The sequence below is a fragment of the Teleopsis dalmanni genome, chromosome 2 (assembly GCF_002237135.1).
Source record: "Teleopsis dalmanni isolate 2A chromosome 2, ASM223713v2, whole genome shotgun sequence".
Taxonomy (NCBI): Eukaryota; Metazoa; Arthropoda; class Insecta; order Diptera; family Diopsidae; genus Teleopsis; species Teleopsis dalmanni.
In genome coordinates this window covers 162278789-162294816 of record NC_051847.1, presented here as the reverse complement: position 1 = coordinate 162294816, position 16028 = coordinate 162278789, and positions in this window count along the sequence as shown.

Below are 16028 nucleotides of genomic sequence, written 5' to 3'. Positions count from 1 at the left end.
ATATATTTATTATTATAAAGCATTTGTTTCTCCCGCAAATGTATGAATCTAATGAAATTCAACGAGAACAGCCCATTACGTGGTTTATGGAGTTATTTGCATTTCAAGGAAACGCATTTTCAACTTTCTTCCACAGTTTCCACTGTTGTTGAACGAAAATTTACAGAAGTGAGAAAACCATTTCTATTGAATTGCAAATGATTAGATTGTAGAGTCTTGTCACATATACATGTCTGTACAACATATATGTACATTCCCTATTCGATATACTATATGCGATACGATACGCTCTATATACTGTATACTTACATGAGAAGGATATTTATGTCAACGATTCAAATATTCATGAAAGAATAACAAAAGTACGAATTCCATTTCATTTCCCAGAACCGTTTATTGTTGATGAAGAAACATTTTAACCTTTTTTCTTTCACTCCTTTTGAGATACTTTTATTTTCTTTCAATCTAACAAATGACATCAAAACAACAATAAAAAAACAACAATACAATGAACAATAAAGAATATTGCATTCGATTATCCTTTCATTTGCAATTTGCGTTACCTTCAAGTAACAAAGAAAGTTAAGAGACATACGGATGTGAATAAAAATAAATAAGGAATAAATTAGCAAGTATACATTTTCATAGATAACGCAAATGGAAGAACCTTCCATTGTGCAGAATCTGCGAAGTAGCCAATTGGGTTCATGGAAGATTTTGTATTGAATTCATAAACGCTGACAATGAAGAACGCTGAACCTCTAAATATCTTCAATCACTTTTTGAATACCAGAAGTAGTTATAAATATTTCATTACATAAATGAGTTAAATAAAAAAATGTTTCGCAATCAGAATAATTTTATTACTACGTGACAATTTATTTATGGCAAAATTTCAAATCAAACTTTTGCAAATATTCAAATGCTTATATCACTTGTATCTTGTATCTTGTATCCTGCGTCTGTTTTATTATTGACGAATTAAATTATGAGAGCATACTGATTGCGAATCTCAAGATCATACTTTTATATTTTACATAAAAGTTTTCAATACTTCGAAATTGAGATTGAGTTTGAGAAGGGCTTCTAAAGAGTACTTATGGCGTGGAGAAAATTTTAATAACAGAGCGATAAAATCCAAGAATGTATGATATTCAGATGGCTTTCAATTACATATCTCCAATTCAATATTTGCACAAAGTTGTGCTTACCGATAGCAAGCAGTACCAAAAACGTCGAATTGTCGTTGGTAAATGATAGGATATGTACGATAAAGGACCAGTAGATATTATATCTTGGTCAATAACCAAGTCGGTTAAAGTACTTCAAAGTTCGGAAAGCACATTAAGAAAGAATTGTGTTGCTGTTGATTAATTAATTCGGCATCAAAGATAATTATTAATTATTATCCATGTTTAATTGTAATTGTAATTGTTTATTGTCATTGATTGAGAAATTGCAATATAACAAATACATGCTTTCAAATGATGAATGCAATCACAAAAGAAGGATTAACAGCTCAAATTTATAAAATTTTTATGATTTATTATGGGTCAACAATGTAACACATATAAGACTTCAAATGGCAAATTGACCACAAATAAAAAGGTCTTCAATTCAAGTTATTTGTATTTTAATAATCAACACTTTTTTTATTAAGTTATTTGATTGACAATATTTGTGTGAAAAAAAAAAATTTTTAATCTTATAGCAATAGTTATCTATTTAGTATATTAATATTTCAACATTAATTAATTTTAAATCAAATAGCAATACCATTAAAAAATTGTACTCCAAAGAATCTAAGTAGCTTTTTTATTAATGCTTTTAAAAATAATTATTTCACGAGCTAATTGGTCAGTTATTAAATAATGATATGTTTTTTTTTAAAAAAAAAAAAAAAAAATTTTATTATTTAGTTTTATAAGATTTTTATTGTCCAATATTTCTATAGTTATCATCGGGGAACATAATTCGGGAACATAGTTCCCCGATGATGACTATAGATTATAGTCGAAATATTGGACAATAAAAATCTTATAAAACTAAATAATAAAAATTTTTTTTTTTTCTTTTAAAAAAAAATATCATTATTTAATAACTGACCAATTAGCCCGTGAAATAATTATTTTTAAAAAAATTTCTTTTGGTCATTAAAACATTTTATTATTAATGCTTTTAATAATTAAGATATATATTAATTTAATTATTAATGAGTATGAAAAACCCATATTTAGATTTTTAGGTATTTACAGGTTTTAAAAATTTTATTTCATTTATATTCTTTTTAAGTGCTGAAATGTGATGGATTTATTTGAATATATCTGGAAAATCTTACCCCGGTATAGCATGAGATAATGAATAAATGTTATAATATTATTTGATGCAAGGTTTCAGATGTTCTTGTAAGATAACAATTTACAGTGCAATTCTGGCAACGATCTCTCTGCTCACCACACTCAAAAATCTCAAAAATCGTTTGAAAGATCTTTCGTATTCTGACACCGGTATTTTCCCGGACTGAAAGCTCTTTGCTGTCTTTCTAAAGACCAAATGAAAGATCTGTTGCTGATCAGGTCTTTCAATTGTCAGCTAGGATTTTAATGGTGTTCTTCATGTATAAACTTTTTTAATATAAAATAAAATACATAAAAATTAATAATTAAAAATTAGAAATGGAACTATTATTTTTAATCGGATTATTTGATTGACAACATTTGGAGTTTCTGGAATTATTGTTTTTCTTAACATCGTTTGTATTTTATACGAAAATTTCAAGTTTTTCACTTACCATCGTTACTTCATTTTCACTTTATTGTTGTAATCGGTTTTAATAAGAAGGTCTTAAAAGAAATCTTTGCAGACAATTCTTATTCTATATATGTGCATACTATAGGTATACAAAAGAGAATATAAATTATGCTAATCAGCTTTGCCATGAATATAAAAATGAAATTTCCTTGATCTAATTTCACTACATAATCATATACGATTTACAAGCCAAAAAAATAATTCAAACCAATTTTATGTTGGAATAAGTTCCTCTTCGTTTTGCTAATTCATTCCCTAGCACTTCGAGTTTGTTACAATTTCGACAAATTTTAAAAATTAATGAGTTTACCACTTGAAACGATTTTTGTCATTTCGTTAAAGTCTTTTTATTTTTTATTGTGACAAATTTCTTCACGTTTTCCTATTAAAGTTTATTTTAGTGTGATTTGCTTTATTTCCGACACTTTAGCACTTTTTACTGGCATGTTTGACAAGAGGATGATATCCTACAAATGTGCATCATCCATCGCTTGTAACATCAATTTCACAAATTCACTTCACACGAACCAAGCTCGAATCTCATATCAAAGAGGAATGACAAGCCATCGCCGCACGAGCAGGGAACTCAATCGATGGCATCAATATCCTTACATCGATGTCAGTTGCTAATACCGCGACTTAAGCTATAATAAAAATTGCCAAAGGCAATAAGCGCCAAAATTCGCAGCCACTTCTTAAAACAATAAAAGCATGGGAAAAATAGAAAGAAAAACCGAAAACAACAAAAAAATAATATGAAGAAAAATGCTTAAAAAGAAAAGCCCAACGCCAAAATATGTTACATCAAATGATGCAAACTGAAATACGTGAATCAGTTTCAGCAACTTTACTCAACTTTACTCAACTCAAACGAACCAGCATAGATGGGGAGCGGAAAGAGTAGCACTAAAACCCTACTACGTGATATGCATTATTAAGCAATAAATATTAAAAGGATCGATTGTCGAATTCTCGTCCTAGTACTTGTACTGTGTCGCTGTACCCCCACTTGTCTCCTTTGAGATACTGTCTGACGCTATCTTCCACTCCTGCTGTGCTTAACGTGCACAAGCTCAAAATGTTGGCACGATATATCACACCACAGGAACTGCCAATTCTGTTTGTCATATGTTGTTGTAGGTGGATGGATGGGTTATTGGAGCGCCACTCGAATCGTTGCCTTCGATGTCTCATCTCGCCTTCGAGTTTGGTAATGTCAAATGCGCTTTCAAAGCGACTACAATTTTGTGTACTTCAACTAAGTTCTGCAATGTTTTATTCCTTATTGGAAAAGTTTAAATTAAAAGTGATTTTCTATACTGCATTATACACATATAAACATACGTGTGGGTTAGTATGAGTATGTTAAAATATCCGTTTGCACTCATCTGTGTCTGCAGATACTTTTTCAAAAAGATAGTTTTGAGAATTTAAGGATGTTTGCTTTGCATTGCAAAAGGAATTTTTTATGCCCATGCAATGCAGTAATACTTAAGAAATAAATTGCATTATTAATTCTCGTAAGCAGATGGTCTCAGTCTAAGAAAATTACATTAGAATTTTCAATGCTTGTGATTATTAAAAAAACATAATATCTCGGGTTTAAGATACCGCTTAAATGAATAGCTACAAAGTTTCTCAATTGTCCTTAATATAATACTCCCCAAGCGACTGAAGGCTTTTGAATAGCAACTCCAGTTTAATTTTAAAATTAATACCACATTGCCATTTGTCAAAATGTCCTTTCATTCCATATTAATTAGCATAAGAATGTGCAAAGTATTAACTTCAGAAGTTGAGTTTGATAATCTTTAGAACAGTTTCCACATTTATTTTGCTTAATCAAGATTCAAACTTCAAGTTTTTATGTTTCTTGCTTGTTTTTATCATAACTGAGTTGCGTGCCAGCAGACCAAATGCACGCCAAACTAAAAAAGGTGAGTTGATAAAAGGACATAGGATACTTTTTGAAATCCTGTAAACGTGACTGGCCTTAGTTTAATTTGAAATCCCACTATTTAGGATGGACACACAAACTCATGGAATAGTCGGCATTTATTGTGTAAAAATTATATGAGTACAAAACGAAAAGTACACAAGATCCTTTGTCGGATTAGCAAAGTTGGTCGCTCATGTGGAGTTGCTGTGGCGGCAACTGGATTGTTTAGTTTTGAATTGAGCTTAGGTATGTTTAGCATTGACAGTCGGGGTTGCGAGGTTTTACTACAAAATTACCTTCTGCATTATGCCTGATTTTATTTTTTTATTTTTTTATTATATTTTTTTTTTCTTGTACATAGTTTCCTGATAAGGATACACAAAAGAGACTTTTTATTGGAATTAAATTGTTGGAAAATATGACATTTACGTTTTCCTTTAATATTTGCTCTAAATTAAAATGTCATTCGAGTATTAAAATATTCATGTACGTGAAAAGAATATGTCTGATGTAACTTACTTTGATTAGGAGTACCTGACATGTTTTTAAAAACCCAATTGAGTTTTTTAACATCTTCAGTCAAATATTTTTTAAAATTACCTTGTCATGTTAATGTGTAAAAGCTTATATATAAGCTAAATTTCATTAACTTCATATCTATAGCACATTTTATCTCCTTTTCTGATCTTTTAACAACCTGAAATGTGATTGTTTCTAAATTTTACCAAAAAGGATACTTATAATAATAGCTTACTTCTCAAGTTAGAATATAATAGCATAAGAAACATTTCGTTATAGTTAATTATGATAAAGCGATGGACTAGTTTCAACATTAACGGACTAAAGAAAATAGAATTACCAAAGGCAATATATGACATCTCATAGTCAAGCAAAGAGAAAAGCGATGGACAAGAAGAGACATAGGTATACACAAGATTGCACTGAAGTATATATCTTCTTGGAGACACATGGTCTTACGGTTTAAATACATGAAATTTTAAAGTTATAAAACTATTTTATAGTTACATACATATATGTTTTAGGTTATAATAACTATTCTAATCAAAATTTCGACGTCTTTAGTCAATGTTTTAGATATACCTACTTTGACATAAGACAAATTTGATATACGCTATATTTATGGAAGCAAAATCACTAAAGTAGTTATTTATAAGGAGCAGGAAAAATTGTTGAGCTCTGGTGAACTTATATACTAATAAAAAAAAGAATGTAAAACATAAATACCGATAGTGATAAACATATATATATATACCTATTTCTATATTTCTATATATTAGAAATAGCAACAAATTGAGTTTAATAATTCTAATTACATGGACATTGTCTTAACTTCGCTGAATCATTATACGAAGTAGTATGTATAGTCTGCGGAGAGTCTTATATATCAATAGTCTAACCATGCGTAGCATATAGTGGTATTTTCTTCACTGAACGAAAGAAAATGTGGAAATAAAATATGATTCTCGAGAGATCGTAGTCAGTGAGTTAAATCCCTCGATTGATAAAAGATATTTGGCGTTATTTTCTTCTTCTCCTTTTAAACATTGAAATTTAAGAATGCAGATAGAAAATTAATGATTATTGGTAAAAATTGAGCAAATAACACTTCGTTCAATAATGTGTGTGACTCACACATAGATGGCGGCACTAATACTAAATAAATATTTTTTTTCGAAAGTGGCAACCTTTTTAGGCTTACTGTCAAAATCATATGTTAATCCGACCATTTCTTTACAAGTTACAGTGCTTTAAGTGCTTTTTTCATAAAAAATGAATTCAAAGCAATTCCGTGTTCTGATTTATCATTGTTTTTTAATGAAAAAAAATACTGTTCAATGCCAGGAATGGCTTGAAAAACATTATTCGGACTCTGTTCCATCAAAAAGAAGCATTTGTTATTGGTACGCCGAATTCAAACGTGGTCGTACAGACACCGATGACATTCCATCTACTGGACGGCCAAATGACGCTGTTATTCCGGAAAACGTTGTAAAAACACTGAAAATCATTATGTCCGACCATAAAGTGAAAGTGAGGGAGATTGCCGACATTTTACAGATATCAGCAGGCAGATACACACCAAAATGCACGAACATTTGGGTATGAAAAAGGTGTTTTCCAAATGGGTGCCGCGTTTGCTCACACCGGAGCAAAAACAACAACGAATCGATGATTCAAAGAGTTGTTTGGACATGTTTACGTGCAATAAGTCGGAGTTTTTGCGTCGGTACATCACGATGGATGAAACATGGATCCACCATTTCACTCCAGAGTCAAATCGACAGTCTGCTGAGTGGCATGCAGCTGGTGAAAGCCGCCCAAAGCGACAAAAGATGCAGCAGTTGGCTGGGAAGGTTATGGCGTCTGTATTTTGGGATGCGCATGGAATAATATTCATTAATATTCATAATATTCATTGACTATCTCCAGAAGGGGAAGACCATCAACAGCGACTATTATATAGCGTTATTGGAGCGTTTGAAAGACGAAATCGAAAAGAAACGACCTCATATGGCGAAGAAAACAGTTTTGTTCCACCAAGACAATGCACCGTGTCACAAGTCGATGAAAACGATGGCAAAATTGAACGAATTGAGCTACGAATTGCTGCCGCACCCACCGTATTCTCCAGATCTGGCCCCCACTGGCTCTTCGCAGGCCTCAAAAAGATGCTCCGTGGTAAGAGATTTGGCTTAAATGATGAAGTAATCGCCAAAACTAACTCCTATTTTGAAGGCAAAGAAAAATCGTTTTACAAAGGGTATCGAAAGATTGCAAAAGCGTTGGAATGATTGTATCTCCCTAAAAGGGGACTATGTTGATGAATAAAAACGAATTTTGGCAAAAAAATGTGTTTTAATTAGTTAGTCACACACATTATTGAACGAAGTGTTATTAGTTAAATTTATGCAAAAATTGACAAAATCACTATTATAAAAGGAAGTATGTAGCACGGACTTAAGAAAATAAGTTATACGATTTGCCATGAATCATTAACATTATAAACTATTAATTTTAGGATGTTCACCCTTTGATCGAGTCAATCAATATCAAAAAAGTTAATGAGGCTTATAATGTGTAATATGTGAACAGTCGCAAAGAAGCTCAGAAACTGCAGTTTCATCAGAGTATTGGTATAAACTATTTATATGGAACTAATTATAAAATCAAAGTTTTCTACCGGAAGTTGTTACGTTAAAAAAAAACAAGGTAGTTTGGATTCAAGAAATATATGTTAAATTTTGACAACAGCTGATTTTACACCTTTTCTGTAATATAGCAAAAATTTCGTGATTTTAGTGAAGAAGTTTCAACTAAGGTCATATCATATAATCATATATAACATATCATATAAACCGTATCAGTCCGACATTATTATAATGGATTGTAACTCGTACCGATATCTGTAACAATTTGTTAATGCCGAGAAACTTACCACCAAATAAACTGACTTAATTTTTTAACAAAAATACTGAGGTATTTTGCAATCAAGTCAATATATGACAATTAAGACAGACAAATAAAATGATCATATATCATGAATGATATAGGTATATTTCTTATCCAGTTTTTATATTAGTTGCGTAATATTTTTAAAAACTTATGGGACAGTTATTGAGTGAAGGGAAGATCCGTTAAGACAACGTATCCATATAACTGAAGTATCTACATTGACAAATCTAGATTTGCTCTCGATCTGTCATTTTTTGTTTAAATTTGTGGTCTAATTGTATTTTAGGATAATCGCTAAATACTGTTATCAAATAACATTAAACAGCTGTAAATTAAAGTGTGGTTTTATTAATTTGGCAAAATATCTAGAGAATTATAAATTACTATCGTGTATTATACATTATGTCGGAGTTTAAACAATCAAGAATGAAAACTGTGATAAAAGTAAATCTCGATTGAAAGTTATCCAAGATCGCCAATCGAAAATCAGAAACTCTAGTATTAATACAAATCTTTCTATTGACAACATTACTAAGTGCATTAAAGTAAGAGTCTCTAAGCTTTCCAGTAAAGAGATGGTCAGCTCAACAGTTCTTTAGCTACGCTAAGAAGAATTCAAGTGATAGAGGTAGGATTCGTGATGATTTAATAAAAAACATTAAAGATAGTTTCACAGTAAAAGTGGTGTAGATTGTCAAGTGCATCAAGTGGAAGAAGTAAAGCTGATACCAGGCACCAAATTCATCTTTTCACAAATCACAATTTATTTTAAAATATTATATCAGTTAGAAATATTATATTTTTATCATTTTTTAATTAATTCTTTGAATCAAAAACTAATTTCTTTTTTAGGTACTTATTTTGGAGAACAACTTTTTTTTTGGTGAATATTTCAAGAATATTAAAATATTAAAATGCAATATTAAATATATTTTAAAGAATTTTTTGATTGGTTTTTAAGCACTTATTGATATAACTAAAACAGAAATTTTTCTGCTAAATTCTTGTTTTTATGTCTCAAAAATCTTTTTCTTCCCATTCAATGAAATGAAATATACGAAACAACACGTAAGTATTTGTTAATATTTTGCAAAAACAACAAAAAAATATATTGCAGCAGTTTTTCATCCTATGTAGGAAGGATATAAACATAAGAAAGATACACACGAATATGTGCATTGACTCATATTGAGGTTAGAAATTAGTAGTAAAAACCTTTCCTATACCGAATCTGAGTTAATTAATGACAGTTCATTTAATATATTTGTACTTTCTTACCCAGTTATTAACACAAAAAAGGAGAAGAAACAGTTTTAAATGAACTCAAATTAACACAGTTCCTTGGAGAAATATTGCATGTGAACTTCTCTTCTTAAGCCTTATGAGTTCTATGACAAATTTCTGGAATTGTTAATTTGCCAAAGGTTTTTTCTTCTTATTGCCCAGGGTTCAGTTGAACTCTAAATGAAATATTTACTCTGTTACTGAAGACTTCAAATGGATTTTCAGTTTGTTGACATATTTTCGTTTCAGTAAATTTAATGCAAACGCAAATACAGAAATAAACAGAAAATTATAAATTATTATCCTTTTTTTTTGCTTATTGCATTAGAGAAGATTTATTGCTTTTGTGTTAATATTGAAAATATTAGCGAACTTGGAAATTCGATGCGGAAAATGGAAAATGGAAAATGAATAGTGAAATGAACAGAAGTTGTGAATGCGAGCAATTCTTGTAGCAATTATAACACTAATAAGGACAACAACAATTATGTGAATAAAGTGAAAATAACGAAGTTGACAAATAATTTATTGCTTTGCTCTTTATTTTAATTTGCTGTGTCAGGTAATTCTTAGCACGAATTCCAGGACTTTGGTTTTGCAGATACTTAATTAACATCCAACTACAGACAAGTATACGACACATTCAGATGCTAGGATATGCGACAACCATTTGCAGTAAAAACAACAACATCACTAGGAGAGGGATTGCATGTTCCAAACGTTTCCAAATGTGTGCGCTAGTACACCTCGAACGTCTTCACTCTGTCACCGACGAGGACGACGACGATAAACAATGAAATGCAAATTATGGCACATAAATTTTTGAGATGATTTGCACCATTTACGCGATTTGCTGATTGTTTCTGGGCATTAAAATGAAAATCCTCCCAAGAATGTTGGATTCAGAAATTTATTTTATAAATGAATCTTACATACTCAGAATTCGTGTTAAATAAAAATACTGACGACTTGAAAAATTTGAATTACTTATAGGATTTTTATTTTAAAAAATGAATTTATTATTTGAATGCATTTGGTAAGATAATCAGGGAAGGAATTTTGTTAAAAATTTATTAAATTGTTTAATAAAAAATTGGTAGGATATATATAATGCAGATAAAATTCATATAACTTAGTTTTAATATAAGCACGAAATATAAAATTTACAATAAATAAACACAGTATACAAAATTTTAAAGCAAAATTCAACAAATGTTTTGTTCAACACACTACCTATACGAGTATTATGGTTCAATAATATACAGAGAATTGGAAGACTATATAAAAAAATATTCAGAAAATGAAACCAAAAAAGTGAAGAATTCTTAATAAGTGGTTAATCTAACCCGTTATATTAAATGTGGTAGAAACATGGATAATGAAGAACAACAATATGACAGAATTTTATCACCAAAACAAAGATTTTCTTAAAAATCAGTGATTCAAACTATATAAATGACGGATTGAGCATGATCAATGGAAAGACAAGTTGTCCCACTACATTGTCATAGTCAATTGCATAACAACCAGTTGCTGGCTAGGATGCTCAAGTCAAAATGGTGCAATTAGAAAGCAATGATAAAACTAGAAGGCAACTTCTGGGCTGTTCAAGTTCCTGATAATCTGTTATATATAAGGTAGTTTGATGTTTGATGAAGACATCGTAAGACATCGTAATACTTGGTAATCTGTCATATACAGTTTACTGTTTGATGAAGACATTGAAAAAGAAGAAGCTATTTGATAAAAATATTGTAAGAGAATAAGGCAACTTCTTAGCTGATCAAGTATTTGCTAATTTGCAATACATAGTTTAAAGTTTGATGAAAGCATTGTAAAAGAGAGAGACAATTTCTAAGCTGATTAAGTACTTGGCAATCTCTCATAAAGTGTTTAATGCTTTTGACAGATAGCAACGCGCTAAACCCAGAGGTAACTGACCATGTATTTGAAATACGCTCAAGTCATACTTGTACGAGCGATTGTAAAGGCTTATTATATATATATTATATATGTATATATTTATATATATATATATGATATCAGTGATTTTAAAAAGAAACTTGGCTTAACATGCTTAATGTAAAAACTCTGAGAAAACTTTTCATTTTAAACAGACTAAACATATTTAATTTGTTTGTCATTGTGTCATTTTGCTGACATTGTTAATAGAGATTAAAATAATACTAATTCCGTAGCTCTTTCAAAAGCTTGGCGTATATACTTGAGTTCATTTTTGCTGAAAACAATTCTTAGTTAAAATTACCCCATATTTTTATAAATTTTTATTCACTTTAATGAGATTTTCAATTTTTAAGTCATTTTACAAAATTCAAATTCAAATAAACATATATTGGACTATTATATTGTAGATACTGATTGATATACTGACATTATAGCATTTTGCAAGTATTTAAGAATTTATTTGATGCAATCCTGTGCAGTTTATAGTCAAACATGTTTTTAAACTTGTTTACGCTTGTTTTTACCATACACTAACAACTGTGTAAGCTTAATCATGTTTAACAACAAGTTTGAGCACCTAAACCTGTTCCACGAAGTTGATCAGGCTTAACAAATTCGTTTGAAAAGATTATAAATAAGTAAGATAATAACTTTTGCTATATCTTCGTATGTTTCCATCTTAATCGGTGCATATAGTCAAGTACTTATTTCAGACAATAATAATTTAAATGAAATAAATATAATTTTCTCTTTGGCAATAACTTTCTGACAAAATGAATAAATCGTTACTTTCATTTCTATAGTTTATCATTGTGATTAAGTAAAGCTAATGTTTTTGAAACGAATAATACATAAAAGCTTTACAAATATTTTGCTTTTCAATGCTGATATTCATTTCCATCCATTTTAAATCATTCATTATTTACACAAAAAACACAAATATTTATTTATTTGCGTTAATATTCCATTTTCATGGCTTCATTCATTGTTTGCTTCCATTAAAATCTTCATCATCATCAGCGGTACGGCGCGTATTTCAGCTTCTCATAATTGAAACAATAAATCAAACGGGAAAAATTTACCTTTGCTCGATTACAATTTAAGTGCGTATCTCATTAGCAGGATGATACTGGAACAGATGTCGAAAAAGTTTGTGGTTAATATTCTGTAAATCGCATTAAAAACGTATTAAATCAAATCAAAATCAACTCCGTCAAAAATCAATCTTCTAAATAGGAGAATAATATGCTGCGAGCTGCGAGCTGTGAGTTGCGGGCTGAGAGTAAGGAGTATGGATAGCACAAATGTTGTCCTTGGAAACATAGCGGTTGACATAATTGCACGCTACTAACGAACCGCAACATTTCGAACAGCAAACAAAACAACACATCAACACAACAACAAAACAAGGCATTGCAAATATGAAAAGTTAAAAACAAAAGCTATTTCGACAACAAAAGCAACATATTTCCTACTGCTCAACGCTATCTTGATGTAAGGATACTTAATTCAATGTTTATCATAACATCCTTGGGGCCATCGCATGAGAAACATGCGATATATTGTAGCAATAAGAGCAACGATAAACGAACACATACACGTACGCATGCACACACGCATAAAGCCAAATTCGAATGTATACATGTGTACATAGCCAACAACAGCAACAGCAACAACAACAACACCACCACCAGTAATAATAGGAAGAGTAAGAGCAACAACCAAACAAGATATGAAACAAAAAGTAAAACTAAAACACGAACTCAAACACACGAACACAGACACAAACACAGATATTTGGGAGAATATCCTGTAGGTTGTATCGAGCATTACGAAGGGAACGACATACCGAAATGGCCCCAGGATGCGCAGAAGTAACGATGCGTTTACGCTACAAGGCAATTTGTTACAATAATATTTATTAAACTTGTGGCTACAAGTTTTAAAACTAAAATACACAAAAAATATAGCCAACGAAATATAAAGGAAATATATCTCAAAATAAACAGAAGGTCATTAACTTAATGTCTTGTTTTTATGCTTTTGTGGATTCCTCATAATAAGCGTAGCATCTATGTGTGTCCAAATGGCTTTGAAGATCTCTATGTGTGCTTGACTGTGTCGCAAAAATGTTGAAATATCACAAAACGTTAAGAGGAGTTCAAACATAAATGTTTTAGATAACAACTTTAAATTATGTTAAGAGGTCACGCAAAGGACATTTGCTCAATTGTTTACAAGTTTCTAACAATTTTGGAAAATTTAATAGCGATATCCTGGAGTAAGAGGCAAGCATTCATCGCTAAAAGCGGAAAGTTATTGGTGTATTTTCTTTTTTAATAAATATTTAGTTAAATGTTAAGTAATTGTGGCTTTTAGAATTAGGAAAAGTAATTTATGGAAAACGCAGGGGAGATATGAGTATACGACCGATAACAGAGCGTGGAATAGAGATAAGGTTCCCATGTTAGTGTATAAATATGTAAGTATATAAAGAGCTCAATATTTTTATAAATAATTAGCTATTAAGTTGTTTTAAATTCGATAATGATGCGAGAAGTCTTATATTTAATAAAAGTTAAAACGTTTAATAATTATCTCTATATATAATATCAACCATCGTAAAGGAGCACAACCTAAAAATCCATAGTAAAGTAATTTTACTTACATATCCGGAATAATACTTCAGCCATATTATTTTAATTAAATGAATTTTTGGCTGACCATACAGCTGTTTCGAGTATTATCAAATATCCATCATCAGTGGTTCTGGAAATAATTGTTGTATTTAATTATTCGTAAATAAAGTTTAAATGGAATCTTAACAGGTTTAATTTTGAATCAACGTCGTGTAAATTTTTGCATTAAAATTTAAATTTTTAAAAATAATTTTCAGGCCGAACATTAACCTTCCAGTTGCTGTTAATGACTCAATTTTAACAACAATGTTATCGAATCTCAGAATGGTTACAGGCTTCTCCAGATGTGAGATCAATTATTGCTTACTCTAATGAAGTGATAAACAATAATCCAGTCAAGGCGCAGAGAGGGATTATGAAGAACCTCGCAGCTAATAGAGAGTAAAAGTGCGCAAATGCACTGAATCAACTATCCTCAACATAATAATAATAATAATGCATCATCGAACAGTGTAGAATGATAGGTACTATCAAAAGGAGTGATATGAGTCAATGTACTTTCACTACATAAGATTGTTAGTACTATAATCACTATAATCACCATAATAATAATCACTATAATGTCACTAAAGTTGCTGATAAACTTTCAAGTAACATAATTTTTTTTTAAATTTTTTTCTATACTATTTATGCATAAGTTTAACTTGTGTCTTTATTATAAATTTGGTAGTCCTACCCAATAGAGTTCTCTTTTCTTTTCCTCTGTGCCGTTCATAAGAAACAAAGAGTTCTTTCTCTAGACTGCAGAAAGGTTTATAATTATTGAACCCGCGCCTCTTCTGCAACTTGTGTCTTCGTAGTTTCAAAAAAATTACTTCCTCTATCTGATATTTGTAGATTGCTAGTATCATAGTTTCAAAACTAAGATAATTAAAACAAATCAGTGAGGCTTAGAACATATCCATTACCAAGGACTTATCTTTAATTTTTGATTTCAACGAGTCAGTCTTAGGAGTTATGTTTTAAGATAAATAAATAAATTATTCAAGCAAATATTTGATGAGTATATTGTCTCCAAAAATGGTGCTTTACTGTAGCCTGTTGAATAATTAGATTTACCATCAGCAGAGTATTTTTTGTGAAATATTTGAAGTCACCGATCTTCGAGGATAACTCTTTAAGTACTACAATAATGATTGTTGTTGATGAAACTATTGAGTCTATCATACAAAAATTAAAAATTCAGCTTTAAAACTCAGTTCCTCAGGTATTCTCTAAAGGTTGATTGGTTAAAATCAGTTTGCTTAATTTACTTTAAAACTTTTCTTTTTAATTTGAAATCCTATACAACGTTTTCTTTTGGTCACTTAATTAAATTGAATTTTAACGTCCTTTTTGACGAAAGAAACTAAATTCTTAATATAAACTACTATTTTCAATTGAGGAGTATTTCGAATAATATTGAATAACAACAATACAATTTTATTAATTTATTAATTAATTAAATTTTTGGCTGATCATACTGTTCGAGCTGTTTGAACTCATACGCTGCCAAATTTAAAGCTCAGAGCCGTCACTTAATACGATTAATAAATGAACTCGTTTAAGATTATAGCATTGAATATGCTATAAATTTCATATATTGTTGTTTTACCTTCATATATTGATTTGTAATCGTTAATTTATTAAAATTTTGTGGAAAAAAACACAACCTGCTAATTACAGTAACATATATATATATATATATGTATATTGATGACTTCTAAAAGAATAATTATACTTAATCCTTCTTTCGTCCAATATGGGAAGTCACAAATTATAAAGCTTTAATTTCATTGCTTTGGCAAATGATAAGAAATATACTCATACTGTAGGCCTTTATAAAGCAATAGGATTTAAAGGATATAAAAAAAAAA